Genomic DNA, 15,476 nt, shown 5'->3' on the forward strand with positions numbered 1-15,476 from the left:
CAATTCAGCTGCTGCTTTTCTTTTCCCTCAGACCGCAGCTGCCGAAGGCCAGTCTGGAGGATGATGTTAATACTGAGTGGTGTGTGTGTGTGTGTGTGTGTGTGTGTGAGTGAGTGAGTGAGTGAGTGAGTGAGTGTGAGAGAGAGAGAGAGAGAGAGAGAGAGAGGGAGAGGAATCCCCGCTGGATTAATTCATGAGATGTTGGAAATCCCTGTGATTATACAATATTTATCTTAAATTACCACTATGGTTTGCCATTTAAACAGCTAAATAGTGCAGAAACTTTAACAGAAAGTGTTTGACAGGTTAAGCGGATGCTCGTCCATAATATCCTGTCAGAGTGCTTTTCTTGTCTCAGGTTGGCCCGATGCTCCGTTCTTGCACTTGCTTACTTCCTGAACCTCACACAAGGACGTAATGGCATCCCAACAACTGAGGAACAACAAATGAATGTGTTGCACGTCCCTTTGGACAAAGGCGCCTGCGAAATGAGATTGCACAACTTCAGAATTGACAGGAAATATTCATATATTTTCAGAAACATGAACACTGTGTTCCGCAGCCTAGGCAATCAGAGCACGTAACGAGGAGCTCCAGCAAACCGACAAAAACTTTTTAATCTCGTAAGAAGAGCAGAATTTTAGGTTTTTAGTGCATAGCTACTGCAGGATATAATAAAAATACATAAATATATGAATAAATAAAAACAACTGTCCTGCTTCTGGCTCACTTTATGACTTCGAGTGCATTACTATACACATAAGAACAGTTTACCGCCTGGATTTACATGTTAATCTACACGTTCAGGATCTTATCAGCAACTTACTTGTTCTGTTGGGTATCATTCACATCCCGTGTCGTTTACAGCTCAATAATTCAATCTCTTGAGTTCAGCAGGAGCTCTTTTTTAATGTATTGTGAGAACATTTCAAAAGAGAACTGCTTCACATCAACAACAGGCTTTCTACACGCTGCACAGCAGATGGAGTGTTCCCTGTGGATGGACTGTGCCTAGCCAGTCTGTGTAAATTAATTTTTTCATACTCTACTGAAGTGAAGGGAAGCCAGTTGGATGGTTGGGGAAAATGCCATAATTTAAGTGTACATTAGTACAAGCTACGCTGTTGAAAATGGTGTTAAAAATAATAATAAAAAAATAGATATATTAGCACGTGATCCCAGCTACATGGAACTTTAAACGTGTTTCCAGCTGGCCTTGAACATCAACTCCTGCAGGCTGGTGCAACTCCGTATGTTCACCACATAGTATTTCTGCAGAGAAATGGTTGAGGTATGAAGTAAACAGAGAGAAGACGAGAAAAGAAAGATGAAAAGAAGAAAAAAGAAAGCGCTAGCAGAGCCTGCAGACAAAAGCAATTCATTATTTTTACCATCTGCACAGAACTTCTCTGTTTATTTCTCCTCTAACTGTTCAGTGCATCATTAAATGCGAATGTGTTGCTTTTCAAATATCATATGACGTCTGCTTTTAAGCTGCAGCAGTGTTGATTAAAGTGAAATTTCACCAGTTTCTTAACACTTTACCGAGTGAAGGAGCCACATTACGCCACCTCGAAATAAACAGAGGCGATGAAATCTCAAGATGCAGCTTCCTGTTTGCGGGCGGCGCCGCTACATTCGTACCGTGACCCGTATTTGACCCTGTACAAGCACTTACACATGTCAGCTTATGTCACACACTCATCCAGAGGCCAAACACAACTTACTGTGTGTCATAGTCTTTGATGTGATGCCTTTGAGCCCTGTTGTGAAACTCTAACCTGAAGTCTGAGTAATGTTTACTGAACAGGATTACATTTACTCATTTGACAGCTTTCACGCTAAGTGACAGCTACAATCGAGCTGGAGTGTGAGGAGACCTCAGAGGAAGCCCTAATTTACTCAATTACAGCAAAGTCAAAAGACGCCAAGAGAGGAAATGCATAGGAAGTGTGTGTTTGTGTCTTAGAGGTGTGTCTGGAAGAGATGCATCTTGGGGGAAGAGAGGGAGACTCCTGGGTGAGCATGTAGAGTGGCTGTCTTTTTGCTCGCTAACGCAGAGGCCGCTGGTTTGATAGGTCAGGCTTGGTTTGGCATCCACTCAGACCCAGTTGGCCGTGTCTGTGGGTGGGGAGCTGGATGAGGTGATGTGTCCCGCTCGCTGAACTGCACACATCACACACGGCGTGAAACAAGACACCGCAGAAGTGAACTGTTTGATGAGCAGATGCCTCCTCGCAGATCAGCAGCCCTCGCTGCTCCACCACAGCAGAACCAAAGGGACGACCTAGAAGCTAAAAAGCTCATCCTCAGGAGCGGGACGGCTGCTGAGCCTGTGCCATAATTCTTATTGTCCCGCTGGGGCATTTTGTGAAGCTTTCGGCGACAAATCTGTGATCAGACTTTCTTTCTTGTTTGTGTTGTTTTTAGCAAAACTAAAATGTGTGCCATTTGTCATCTGCCTGCTATTTTTCTGGGTTGAAACAAGTCTGTAGAGAGAGAACTCAGCTGACATGCTGCTCAGTTGTTGGTGAAAAAGTTCCAAACCGCAATGAAGTATTTGCATGGACTGATATTAGAGATTTCTTTTCCTCAACCTCAAGTAATTAAGTTCATGTTCAGTTTCCTCATCAAACATTAATTTCACTCCCGCTCGTTATTCTGATTGTGACTCTCAGCCTACAGGAGAGTCGCTGCCATTGAAGGTGGTTCCAGCAGACCTGCCTCAAACCCGGACCTCCAGGTCAAGAGAACCAGTGACCAAAGGAGGACTTTCCTGTTGGTGCTAAAGCTTCAACCCTCACATTTGCGCACGTTATGAAGAGGATTCCACAATTTGATTTCAGGTTTGTCCTACCTCATGCGCTCTCATGAGGCTCCTCCTCACACTGGATTTTTCCTCCTTTTCTTCTTCCTTTTCACCCCCAAGTTAATCAATCCTTCCCTCACAAGGTGTTGTCAACCCCAGCATGATTCCCACCACATTCAGTGGGTTTGCATTTACAGTCATTCGTCCATTTAATCGTACATGAACCAGGGAAGAGCTGGTTTATGGGTGGTAGTTTAGCAGGTGTAGGTACAGCCGTTTCCAGCGGGTTGCAGTCAAACTGTCTTCTAGTTCATCTTTCGCATCGCACAACAAACAAGCAGAGGTAGACTTGAATCCAAAGATGATGGAACCTCACAAAGCTTCATCTGTCCAGAAATGTGTTCTTGATGGGTTCTTGGGCAATGTTCTTGACTATTATCTGATTGAGTACTGCAGTGGCACCTCTGGAACGTGTGGAGAACATCTCAGCCAGGCTGACTGAAGCATATATGACCGTTGCTCCAACTTGTGTGTTTACAGGAACCTTGACAGTCCGGTTGTTGTCAGCCTAACACTATAAACAGACTTTTCATCATGTGAATGCACTGACTGTTGTCCTTGCTGCCCTTCACCCCCCCCCCTTCCATCCCGTTTTTAACCCCCCTTCACTTCCTACTCGTTTCCTGCTTTCTTCCCCTTGTAGTTTGCTTCCTCCCCCTACCGCCCCCCCCTCACCGTCTTCTTTCCTGCTCGGCCTCCAGAGTAGACAGAGAAGCGTTGGAGACAGTGACAGCGTGGTCGACAGAGCCATGCGCTAAATCGCCTGATGACCTCCCACTGCATTTAAATTCTCTAATCTAGTGACAAAGGGAACAAGGCGATGTGGGCTCAGTGCCTTTTGGGAAAGGTCAAATCTCAATCTAATCACCCCCTCCAGTTGTCCCCTGACGCCACTCTGAGCTCTGGAGAATCCCACTGTGTCATTGAACTCATGTCTGGAGGTCACAGTGCGCGGCAGAGCAGCCTCACAAGTTTTGTGTAGCAATTAATTACCGTCACTGTGTCCAGCACATATGGGCCAATTATCATAAGACCTCACGGGAGGATGTTTTCTGCAGCCATTATTTCGTGGGAAGTGACAGGGAACATTTCAAAATGCCAGCAGGCTTTTCTTTCACTTTTTTCTTCTGGTCGGGCCGCAGACAAGCGGACAGAGTTCGTTGGCTATTTTTAACAACATTTCACGCTTTACAGATGCAGTCAGGAGAGAAAACAAGGAAACTGATGTTTGAGGGCGAGGGACCTTCTCCAAGAGCATCCTGAAGCCGTGCTCATCTGTTCATCCCTCATGTGTGCAGCATCTCTGACCGCACGTTTGACATTAACCACGGATGATTACGTATCCGTAGGGGATTCAAATGATGCTGAACACTTTTTTTTTCATTCTCACAGGTATGTTTCATGGTTGCAGACAGCTTGTCGTTCCTGCAGGACATTTGACAGGAAACAAGAGATGCACATAGCGGACGCATTGTGAAAGGCAGTTCATTATTCCCCAGTCAGCATCGTCCACTTTCTTTATTACTTCCGCTGAGGACGAGGATATTGCAGAAACAAAACAGGCAGATCAGATGAAGTTTTGAGGGAAGATAAGTAAAATCAGGAGAAACTTCTGCAGGTGATCCGGATAAAACTGTAGATCCTGAAGACTCTCATGCGTCACTGAGAGGTTGCAGCTATCAGCCGAGTTTTCCTGGAGATGTCAGTTATCAGTTTTGATCAAATTTCTTGTCTCACGGCGATAACTGTCACCTGCTGGGGTGATAGCTGCTGATGTGCGTCTACCAGGAGCACCAAAACTCCTCCAGTCAGGGCTGCAGTTCCAAATACGCAGAGGTGACCAGTGTTGGGACGAACGCGTTATTGCGTTATTAGTTACTGCCAAAAAAGTAACTTCGGCAGTAACTAATAATCACACGCATTATTTTTAAAATTCAATAACTCAGTTATAGTTACTAAATGATCCGTTTATTAGTTTATTTTGCGTTATTTTACTCTCTCGGCTGAGCCACTGTGTTTACTTCCTGTGGCGGGGGGGCTTGGGGGAAGTGCAAGAGACAGGAGGAGAGTGAGCTGCGCTGTGGGGGCGTGTTTTTTTACAACAGCAAGAACATGCAAGACATGATGGCGGAACCTAGGGCGAGTTTCTTCACGTGGAAGTACGCTCACTACTTCTCCTTCGTTGAGCAGAAGGAGAAAAATGTTTATGTTAAATGCAACTTGTGTCTCGGAACGAAGACCCTCTCTGCAGCCACAAATAGCAGCTCTAATCTATCAAAGCATCCAGGCACGCAGCGTCCAGGCACGCAGCGTCCAGGCACGCAGCGTCCAGGCACGCAGCACGCGGCGGCGACGAAACTTGTTGCTAAAGCTAGCGGGTCAGGGACCGGCACAGATACCGACACAGATGTCACCTCACCCCTAAGCAACAGCGCCTGAGTTGTTCTTTTCAGCGAGGGAGTGCTACTGCTAACCAGGCTAAAGTTAATCAATCAATCAATCACTTTGAAACATCTCAGTGTTTGTATAAATGTCGACCACATTGCTGAGCAGAGTTCAGTTCAGTGATGAAAATGCATGCCAGGTAGTACAGAGCTCACAATGTTGACAGTTCTGAACTTTTTTTTGTAACTAAATAGTTACTTTTCATAGTAATGCTTTACTTTTTGGTTTTAATAACTGAGTTAGTAACTGAGTTGCTTTTGAACTGCAGTAACTAGTAACTATAACTTATTACTGTTTTGCAGTAACTAGCGCAACACTGGAGGTGACACAGACCTTTCTGTTGTGTCATATGATGCCGAAGTTCTAAATGACTGGAAGATCTGGACTTTCTGCTCGGGCAGCGGAGACTCAAGCAGTTATTACATGGTTTTATTTTTAAACATAAATATTTTACAGCACACGGAGGTATGGGAGGTACTTTTATTTAGATGAGGTCTCAGAATGCTCATCCCCCAAAATTGAGCTTTTTCCAGCTGAATGAACTGGAATGAACCATCCGGTTGCTTATTTTTAATTATTTAGTTATTTTATTGTTTGCCAAAGAAGTCACGGCAGAGTGGATGTGGAATCTGAACATTTCCCTGCTCTCTCTCTGTCTCTCTCTCTCTCCCTGTGTCCTGGTTACTCATCTCTTTTTGCACTTGTTTGTTACATATTCCATTTTTTTACTCTCCATTTCTTTTCCGTATTTCTCCTCCTCTCCATCGCCATCTCCCTCTCTGCTCTCCCCCCTGTATTGTTGGCACTGCTAACCGGCTCTCCAAAGTGGCCTTCATAAGAAGCTTGATCGCCGCCAGCAGCCCTTGGACCCCCGCCAAGCCGTCATATGCCCCCTCTACATTTTATGTGCCTCCTTCTTCCCCACCTCTGCTTCTCCTCCCCTACACATTTTAATCTGTCTTTTCTCGGCCACCGATCCCCCTTCCTTTCTCCTCGCTCGATCCTTAACTTTCTCCTCTCCCAACTCTGGTGCATCTCTTCCTTTTCATCTCTCGCCGCTCTTTTCCTTCACAATCTATTGCACGGCATAATCACTGCATAATCACGATCTTTTATGATTATTATACTTTTCAGGTACACTCAGATAAAACGAATGAGATTTTATGAAGCTAAACTCTTTTTTAACTGTTCACCATACTTTTCTGTATAACTTTTAATGATTTGTTTCTTCTCAACGTATCCCCCGGGGGAGCCAAATGCCCCTCCACCTCTCTGTTTATGCAGATTCTCCTCCCTCTCACTCTTTTTATTTTCACTTATTTTCCTCCCTCTGTTTGGGTCATTTTGGGGAACCTTCATTACGTATCTGGTCTAATTATCCTCCGGTTATCCTCTCTGTTTTATCCATGTGTGCCATCCTCATATGGACCTTCAATTCCCCTTTAAATTTCCCCATAATTCTATCATGTATTGTACTTATCTTTTCCACAAATAACCCTCTCCTGTTTATTTCACCTCCCACAGACATCACTCGCCTCTAATTGTGCGCACAGTGCAGATTTACCAAGTTCCTCCACAGATTGTGTTGCTTTCTCTTTGAGCAAAGCACTTTCATACTGAAGAGATGAAAATGACATTTTCTGACAGAATGCTTTTAGAAAGTACAGAACATGATGAAATATGAAGCAGGATCTTACTGAAAAACACAAAAGAGTGCTCAGATGACTTGCCGGAAGAATAAAACTCAAAACACAAAGGCAGAAAGGTGGATGCTCAGGGGCATGTGCACACTCATGCAGAAAGGTAGGGAGAGGGAGACACGCGAGGTAAATATTAAATCAAAGAGGGACTTGTCAATATTCATGTTGTTGGAGAGATTCATGTTTCTAAGTGGTTTGGGGAAATAAAAACACATCATGTCCATGAATTATATTCAGATTTGAAAAAAAAAGACGACGACGACAGACTGCACATAAACTCCGGCGAGCGAGTCTCTGGTCACGGAGCTGGCGATACGTCCTCAGACGTGAATAGCGTCTGATTTAAGCCGCGTCAGCTCAAAACCTCGCTGTTTGTCTCCGGAGCGAAGAGTTTCATTTCCATTTTCTCTATTCAGGAAAAAACTCTTTGAGTTGGCGTTTGGGCGACGGAGCAGTCAAACCGCTGCTTATCACATTTCTGAAAGCAGGAATCAGTTAAGACACTTTCATCCTCTTGTTGATTAAAATTGCAGCCGAGGCTTGATTTTTCTTGGGATGATGACGGAAGGCCCGACGCACCGTTTGTCTTCCTCCCACTCAGGAAACGCTGAAGACATCCCTCAAATCAGACCCCACTTCTGAGACGTCACACGACATTTGGAACACCAGCAATAAACGAGGCGATACACACCTCTGCGATTTTACTGTTTGGTATATTCCATGTTTCTCTTTTATTGACATTTCATTTCATAGTTGTTCTTTTTTTTGCTTCCATGTCTCCCAGGGACCAGATATTATTGTTATTACTGGGATGGAGAAATAAGACGCATCTGTTGCTCTTGCATTTTTACACCTTTTCCATTTTATAGGAATATTTTAATGGGAAATTCATATCTGTTTTTCAGTAGTTTCCATGTCACATGACCTAAAGATCCATACTAGATATTTTCTATTTCACTATGTTGAAATGCTGAGGATATTCTTGCTATCGAACTTGCATTTTATGTTAATACATATTAAAAAAAAAAAATCCTTTCACAGCACAACACTCCAGACATGTGCGAGTCTTGTAGCATGACAGAATGTGTCGCTGCTCCTGGCGAAGCTCCTCTGTGTGCTTTGATTTGGTTGTTTAACTGCATTTTCTGTTTTTCTTGCCTGGGGAAACACCTGTGAAATCAGCCTAACTGCTCTGGCAACGTGACACGATGTGCTGGAGTGTAGCTGACTGCACAGTGCCTTTGTATGGATACACACAAGTAAAACAAAGCCAACAGGAAGAGGCGACCGATTCCCATCACACCCCAAAGCAGATGCTGTGTGGGCCGGAATTCTGGGGAGGCACCTGTGCTTTTCTGCTCTGCTTCACTTAGTTAAAACACTACATGAAGTTGAATCAAATCCATGCCAAGTAGAAGAATGTTGATGCGGTGGCTGGATGTTACGGCAGGAACAAAAAGAAAGAAAGAACATCCCCTCACGACGCAGCACGACTTACACCTCTACCGCTTGTGTCTGACCTCCATGCTGTATCGCTTTTATACGCGCATGGTAGAGAGGGAACTGAAGAATGTAGTTTCCACGCTGCAAACCGACATACACACCAAGCCGTTGTCTTGATGCTAAAGAGACGGCACAAGTAGATTTGTGTCTACGTACATAAACTCTATCAAAGGAAGCGTCTTGTCATGAATGCAGACTAAAATTCAAATGGAGTAGAAATGTCAGTTTGGATCAAAAGCATCCAAACCCCGACCTGAGGGGCGTCCGTATCTTTGGCTGTCTGCTAACACGATGGATGTTTGCTGTGACCTGAGGGTGTCTGGTAAGGAGACATTTTGGGGTGAACTGAAAAAATGATGTCTGTATCATTAAATAACCGAATAAAAGACAGAAATGTTATCATGGCCCAGAACGAACCTTTAAAAAAAAAAAAAAAAAAAACGGAACTACTCAGCGGCACTGTGGAAGCAATTCCAAATGAAATAAATGAAGATCCCGTGACATGCTGAGAACGCAAACTCCTTGGATCGACAAGTCACGGGATCGATCTGAGATGCTCAGGTGTAAGTTGAGCGTCTTGGATGGGAAAAGGTCTCAAAGCAAAAAAACAAAACAAAACCCAACAACAAACAAACAGACAAAAGCAAAGCGGGAACCAAACCCAAGCATCTTGGAACGAGTACTTAGAACGAGGAGGTGACCTTGAAGTAGAAAAGGCTGAGATCACCCGCAGACCTTAAACCAATTTAACCTGTCTAACTTAACGATGCTGATCAAATGATACATATTTTCCTACAAAAGTCAGTGAACAGTTATAAAATAAATGTTTAAACCCCAAAATACTGTGGAAAAAGAGATTTGTGTGCCTCGGGACAGGGTACTAATAAACTGTTAACATTGTTTCTTTGGTGCTGCTGCTGAATTTTAACCGACAACGTGGCGTTAAGATCCTGCAGTCTTTTCATATATTTCTTCGAAATCCTGCCGCGCGAATATTTAAACAGTTGTGTTGTGCAGACATGCAGGTGTTGTACAAACACACATCAAACTACATGCAAGTGCACGTTACAAAATGAAACACACTCACCTCAGTGTATGAGTGTGCTGACTCTGAGTTTCTGACAGGGTCCAGGAGATTTCTCTAATCACCTGAGATGAGGAGGTAAAAAGATAGGGTCAGCATGTGAGGGATGGGCCGCCTCTAAGCTGATCATCTCCTCCAAGGCTCATTTTATTATTTCCCAAGTTTCTCCAATTAGGGAGTGCTGATGTGGGATCAGTGCACAGATTTCCCACAGTCGCTTTCATTATATAGAGAAAAGACAGAGCTAGAAGGAACCGAGGGACCGGATCAGCAGAATTTCTCAAAAATCCTTCACAAACGAAGCTTCAGAGAGGTCGTTTCAACTCTCCGAGCTCTCATTTCACTGAAAGTTTGTGCTGTTGTGTTTTCATGTTAAATGACTGCCATTTAGCCGTTTAGCAACGTTGCAGCCCGCAGCGGCTAAATATTGGAAAAGTGAAGCAGAGATTCATCACCTTGAGGGAGTTCACTGTTGTGTTGGTGCTGCTTTACTTGCTAAAGACTGTCTGTAAAAAAGCAGGTTTATGAAACAGCTTTCCTGCTGTTGCTTTTATTGGTTCTAATGATCAGGACAGAACGTTTTATTGATAACAGGAGTGAGGAGGAGGAGTGGATCAAGTGAAGTGCTGGGAGCTCATAACTGATCCTTTTATTAAAGTGCCTTCTCTTTAACTTTGACAAGACTCGTTTTACCGCCGCACAACCAACGCAGCTCTTTACTGCACAAAGAAGTAGCGACTCTGAGCGTCCAAATATAGCCTCAGCAATAATGTTCAGTCAGTCAACAGCTTATGAAGTCATTAGACAACAAATGAGCCAAAGTTGCTACGTGCTTACTTCAGCATTTTCGAAACTTCACACTGAACTTAATCAGTTAAAATACGACAAAGTGGAAGTGAACTTTCTTCAACCTGGTTTTGAGTGCGCTGGCATCAAGTGAAAGACATAACAGCCAGGAAGTCCTGAGAAGCAGTCCTAACCAAAGCAGGTGGTTTCTGAGACCTCATCAACGATGTTGCCTAAACTTGAGGAAGCGGCGACAGTTTCAGTCCACCGCCGTCCACACGGCGAAGGGTTAAAAAAGGGTTTCCTGTTTCCAACCACAGGTCAAGACTCGATGAGTTCTTTTATTAATCCTTATTAAACCTTAAACATAACCACTTTCCAACATAGCCCAGTGACGGCAGAGCCATGCGTAAAGTTAACTTAACCTTGACAAAAGTGCAACGAGTGTTAGAACATTTGAAGAACAAACTCATGGTTTGTGTCGGCCTGTGAGAGCAAATCAGCGCTGAAGAGAGTTTCATATTTTTTATATTTGGAGCCTCAAACACTTCCATGACCCCCCAAACCCCACCCACCCACCCCAATATGTATATTACCAGAGAAAAGATTAATCATCCTCAGTCCAAAACTGACATAATAAATCTATACAAATGATGAAACTGCTAAATTACATTTTCTTCCAGCCTTACATTTTTATTTTTTTCTTTAAAGTAGTCTAAGCAGATGAAAAACTCTGTAATCTGGCGATGCCGGGGCCGGGGGGCCTCGTCTGTGCCTGCCCCGGCAGCAGCGGCGGCGGCAGCAGAACTATGATGAAGATGAAAGATTTTTCATCAGCAAATCAATCTCCAGAGTCCCGGCTGACACCGGTGACACACCTGGGATGAGCCCTTAATGATTCCCTTTTAGTTTGGGTAATAAAAACAGTGTTGGAGGAATTAGGAGCTCAGTGGAGTGGGGCTCCGCAGCATATGGACCTTTAAAAATGTGGATGAATCAGCAGCTTTTACTTAATGGCAACACATGAAAAAAAATCTCAAGACTTACTGAGTGTAAAAAGCGATGAGTGTTTGAGACGGTGAGTGCACCAGCATACGCGTGTGTTTATGAAGTATTTGTGTACTCTTTCAAAGTATACGTTCCTGTCTTCAAAATTCCTCAGCATATTATAAACTATGGTATAAACTCAGTCCCGCACCTCTGAGTCAAACTGTTGGGGTCACACCATTAATGTCTTTGACCTCCAGATTCTTTTTTTTTTCAAGACCAAGTGGGCAATTGTGGTACAGTACATTTAAAGTAATTCCCTCGAGGTATTCCAGAGATATTGCCTTTAAATGAGGTGACAGTGACTTTGACCTTTGACTTCCAGAATGTTTCAGCTCATCCTTGACCCCCAGCGGACGTTTAATGCAATGCAAATTTGTAGAAATTCCCTCAAAACATTCCTATCATGTTAACAAGACCCGGACAAACACAGAACCAGAGAACAGAACGCTCGGGGCCTGAGAGCGTATCAGGCGTCTGAGGTGCTCGGGCCCCTGCAGCTCCAGCTTCGGCCATAACAGAGGCCCGCGATAAGAGGCTGAACTGATACAGCTGGAGACCAGCAGTCCTCCACCACTCCAGGGGAGTCTCACCCTTGCAGCGCCTCGTGGCACTCGAGGATGCTGCGTCTCTCTCAGTGTTTCTCCTGCCTCAGCCCTTTCTGCCGTTTGCTCACGTTTTAGCATTTTATCGAAATACGAGGGATGGGGATAGACTCAGGCAGAAGCAACCAAACAGAAGGGAAAATAAAGAGAAGCTGTTATTGCTTTTTAATATTGTTTTATATTCATTTCTCCAGATTCGTATCGGTAAAAACCCGATTCATCATCTAAAAAGACCAATATAACCTTGGCTGACCACAACATCCAGCCTATTAGAGGGAGGAGCGACCTGATATATAAACACTTACCAGTCTTCAGGCGTGAATAATTACCACTACTTCACAGTTATTCAGGCTAGCAGAGTGTGATAGCAGTGTAAACAGCGTCTGCGTGGGTGGATCCACTCCACTCTGAAAACCAAATAAGAACAAAACCTTTGTATAACCTTTTTAACTCCAGTTTGAAACTCCCAAGAAGCCACATTGCTGGATTCTACATGAAAGTCATTTGCTCCAGAGGGGGCTTCTCCAGCCAAAGAGGACAATAGTGCCCAATCCACTCCTGCTATGGGAGCATATTCTGGCATTTCCTCCTGTGACTTACCCTTCATTCCTTAATTTAATTAGATTTTCATCCTTTCAGAAAGCAGTATTCATCGCCCACATGCGGCTCATGGCGGTCCTGCTGACAAAGACGGAGCTGTGAATGCATGAGACTCGCCCGTGTCACTTTACTTAATCGTTTCTACTTTTCCTAATCACTTCTTTTCTATTCTTCAGGAATAGCATGAGAATACAGCAGCTATTACACATACCGCTGTCCAATTAGAGCAGGAATGTGAATTAATGAGCAGGTCAGGGCAGGTTAATGAAGGGTGGCGCTGATCTGCTGAGGGCTGAAATTAAAAAACTGTATCCTCTGTCCGAATAAAGTTTCCCCGAGGCAGCTGCTCCCTCTGGCTCGCTATTATCATGTAGGTCTAAGTGGTGCTCGGCATTTGTGCTGTCACTCTTTAAATTACCATGCGGCTGCTGTGAGCGCGGCGCTGACGTGTCCTGTTTTATAGGCCGCTGTCACCCTGCCGGGCCAACGCCTCCTGAGCACGACTTTACTTTCACTGTTTCGTGCAATGGAAGTAAAGTTGCTGCGGGAGAACGAAACATGGCAGCAACGAGCGAGTAATTCTCAGAATAATTACTAATGAATGTGTTTATTTGAGATTTTTATGGAAGTCTAATGCTTATTTGGCAATGTGCAGTAAGACTGCCTTGAGATAATTTAATATCCTGAAATGCACTGCAAAATAAGATCTCTTTCCTTACAAGCAGGTTTTTTTTATTAAATACTAAACGCCTCATTTTAATATCAAAGTGAGACAATTATGTACTGCAAGTAGTAATTATCCAGTGTTTAACTTTTACTTATTTATTCATAATTTCTCTATTATCCACCAAGATTGTACATTATATTGTGTGTATTGAAAACCCAGTACCAGATCTAACATGTTCACGTCGTCTCGCACGCTCGCCACTCGTCAAGGACTGACTGGCGTTATTAAACCTTAAGCCTGATGATATTCAGCATTTCTTTTATTTCAGGCGTCTTTCTTTCTTTGGTTCTCTGTTCTTGAATGTTTCTGTCAATTTGCAAAATCAAAATGGATCAGGCTCCTAAAATTCTCAGTGTTGGCTTTGTCCCTTCAGCTCTGTGTGATTATTAAGATATGAACTCTCAGTTAGGTTTCGGGTTTTTCATAAGTGTGTTTCTAGTGTGTGTTTCTCCTGTTTTTGCTTTTGTTTTTTTCCACTCTGGTCAGTTCCTGTTTTATTTTGGAAGTTCTTCCCTGCTTTGTCTCAGTGTGCTTGACCTTTCCTGTCTTTGTCTGTTTCCCTCCTTTTCTCAGTCCCTGTCCGTCACAGCCCAGCAGCAAGTTTGCTCGTATTGGCGTTTGTATTCGACTCCTATTGTATCCCACATTTCTCAGTCCAATGATTGCTTGAGCTATCAGCTCATTATTCCAGCAACGTCTATGGTGAAACCTAGAAACGCACCTCTGCCAAATCCAGTGTGAAATAAGGCTGTTGTCACTTTGTTAAACAGATTTGCACACAAATTAATTTCTTGCTGATGAATAATTTGTAAAAATGGGTGTTTCTGGAGCCAAGGCCTGTGTGCAGATGTGTCTGTTTGTAACTTTGATGCTGCAGGAACCTCTGCAGGCAGGAGTCAGACACAAGCAGGATTTGGCGATAAACTGCTTAGTCCAATCGTATATCGTCGATGCTAAGAAATCATGACAAAAGTGTCCGTCTCCACCAAATAACAACATGGAGGTTTTCACGGCGGAGTGCTGGTCGAAACCCCCGTCGCTGTTAGTTCTACCCAACAAGCTCAAGCAAATAAATCTCTCATGATGTTGGGAAAATGCCGTGGGACAAAACACTCATTATTTCACCACAAAAGCATCGAACTCAACCTTGGTCTCTGTCCAGAGTTCAGTTTAAGCACCACGTATTTTAGACTGCAAGTTAAAGCTGCTGGAATCAATAGTCGTATAAAATAACAATGGATAAAATGCCAACGTGAACTGTGTAAGGGGCCGTTCCTATGATGCAAACTGCGGCTGCCCCACTCGCTTTCTGTCCAGCAGCTTCTTCGGGGTATAAGTTGTGGTAACCTGCTGTACACCAAACGGCAGGCAGTCAGAGTCTGTGGCCAGCTGGTGACCGTTCAGCAGCCAAACATCCAGCCAGTGAGCTCTGGGCTCATCAGATGGCCAGAAGTGGACTTGAAATCAACGCTGCTGTTGCTCTTACTAACCTGGCACGTCCTCATTCATTAACCACCAGGCTTCTTGATGTGATGAAGGGGAGAAAATGTCACTGATACAAAAACAAACATCCGCGGAAGCAACACGTGGTCGATTTTTCCTTGAACCCTGCAGCATTAAGTGATGTTCATTTCCTGTTGTTTTTCCCAACACAAGCTTTTGATGAACACGATTCAGTTGGACAGTCAGCAGCTGTGTTGCTGGGGTCAGACTAGACCTCTTGTTAAACATTTTTAGTAACCAAACTTTTTTTTTTTAATCCTAAATTCCCAAAGTTGGTTGACAGTTTGACAGAATTTGGTGATAATTTACACTCGCCAGGTTCGGCCAAGGTTAAGATGACACCCTTTCCAGCGGGTTCCTGTCTGCAGGGTGCAATTCTAACTGACACTCAATGACCAACCAGAAGGAAGTAAAGCAATGGACTTCCTGGGTAAAATGAAGGCTTCTGCCGACAGAAGCAGTGCAGAGTGAAGCTAAAAAAAATGAGCCGGCACAAACCAGTCAAGCTGCACCGAACAAATGCGCTCCCTTCAAGATGATCACGCCTGTGCACATTAAAGAGGAGCTGACGTTAGAGATGCAAGGGGCCCTGCAGTCTTTGAGGTTA

At 43.9% G+C, this 15,476-nt stretch overlaps 1 protein-coding gene across 3 annotated transcripts in view; it reads right to left on the bottom strand.

Moving 5' to 3' along the window:
• sgcd (sarcoglycan, delta (dystrophin-associated glycoprotein)) overlaps positions 1-15,476 on the bottom strand; it is a 247,945-nt gene that overhangs the window by 135,494 nt on the left and 96,975 nt on the right. For 2 of the 3 annotated variants that reach the window (XM_086226535.1, XM_086226540.1), the window contains exon 2: positions 9,605-9,666. The exons of the other annotated variant lie outside the window; for it this stretch is intronic. The gene's annotated coding sequence lies outside the window, so the exon portion shown is untranslated. The remainder of the gene's footprint in view (positions 1-9,604; positions 9,667-15,476) is intronic. 3 annotated transcript variants of the gene reach the window in all.

Source organism: Aulostomus chinensis, chromosome 15 (assembly GCF_037954235.1).
Source record: "Aulostomus chinensis isolate RoL2024-O1b breed Wild chromosome 15, RoL_Achi_v1.0, whole genome shotgun sequence".
Classification (NCBI taxonomy): domain Eukaryota; kingdom Metazoa; phylum Chordata; class Actinopteri; order Syngnathiformes; family Aulostomidae; genus Aulostomus; species Aulostomus chinensis.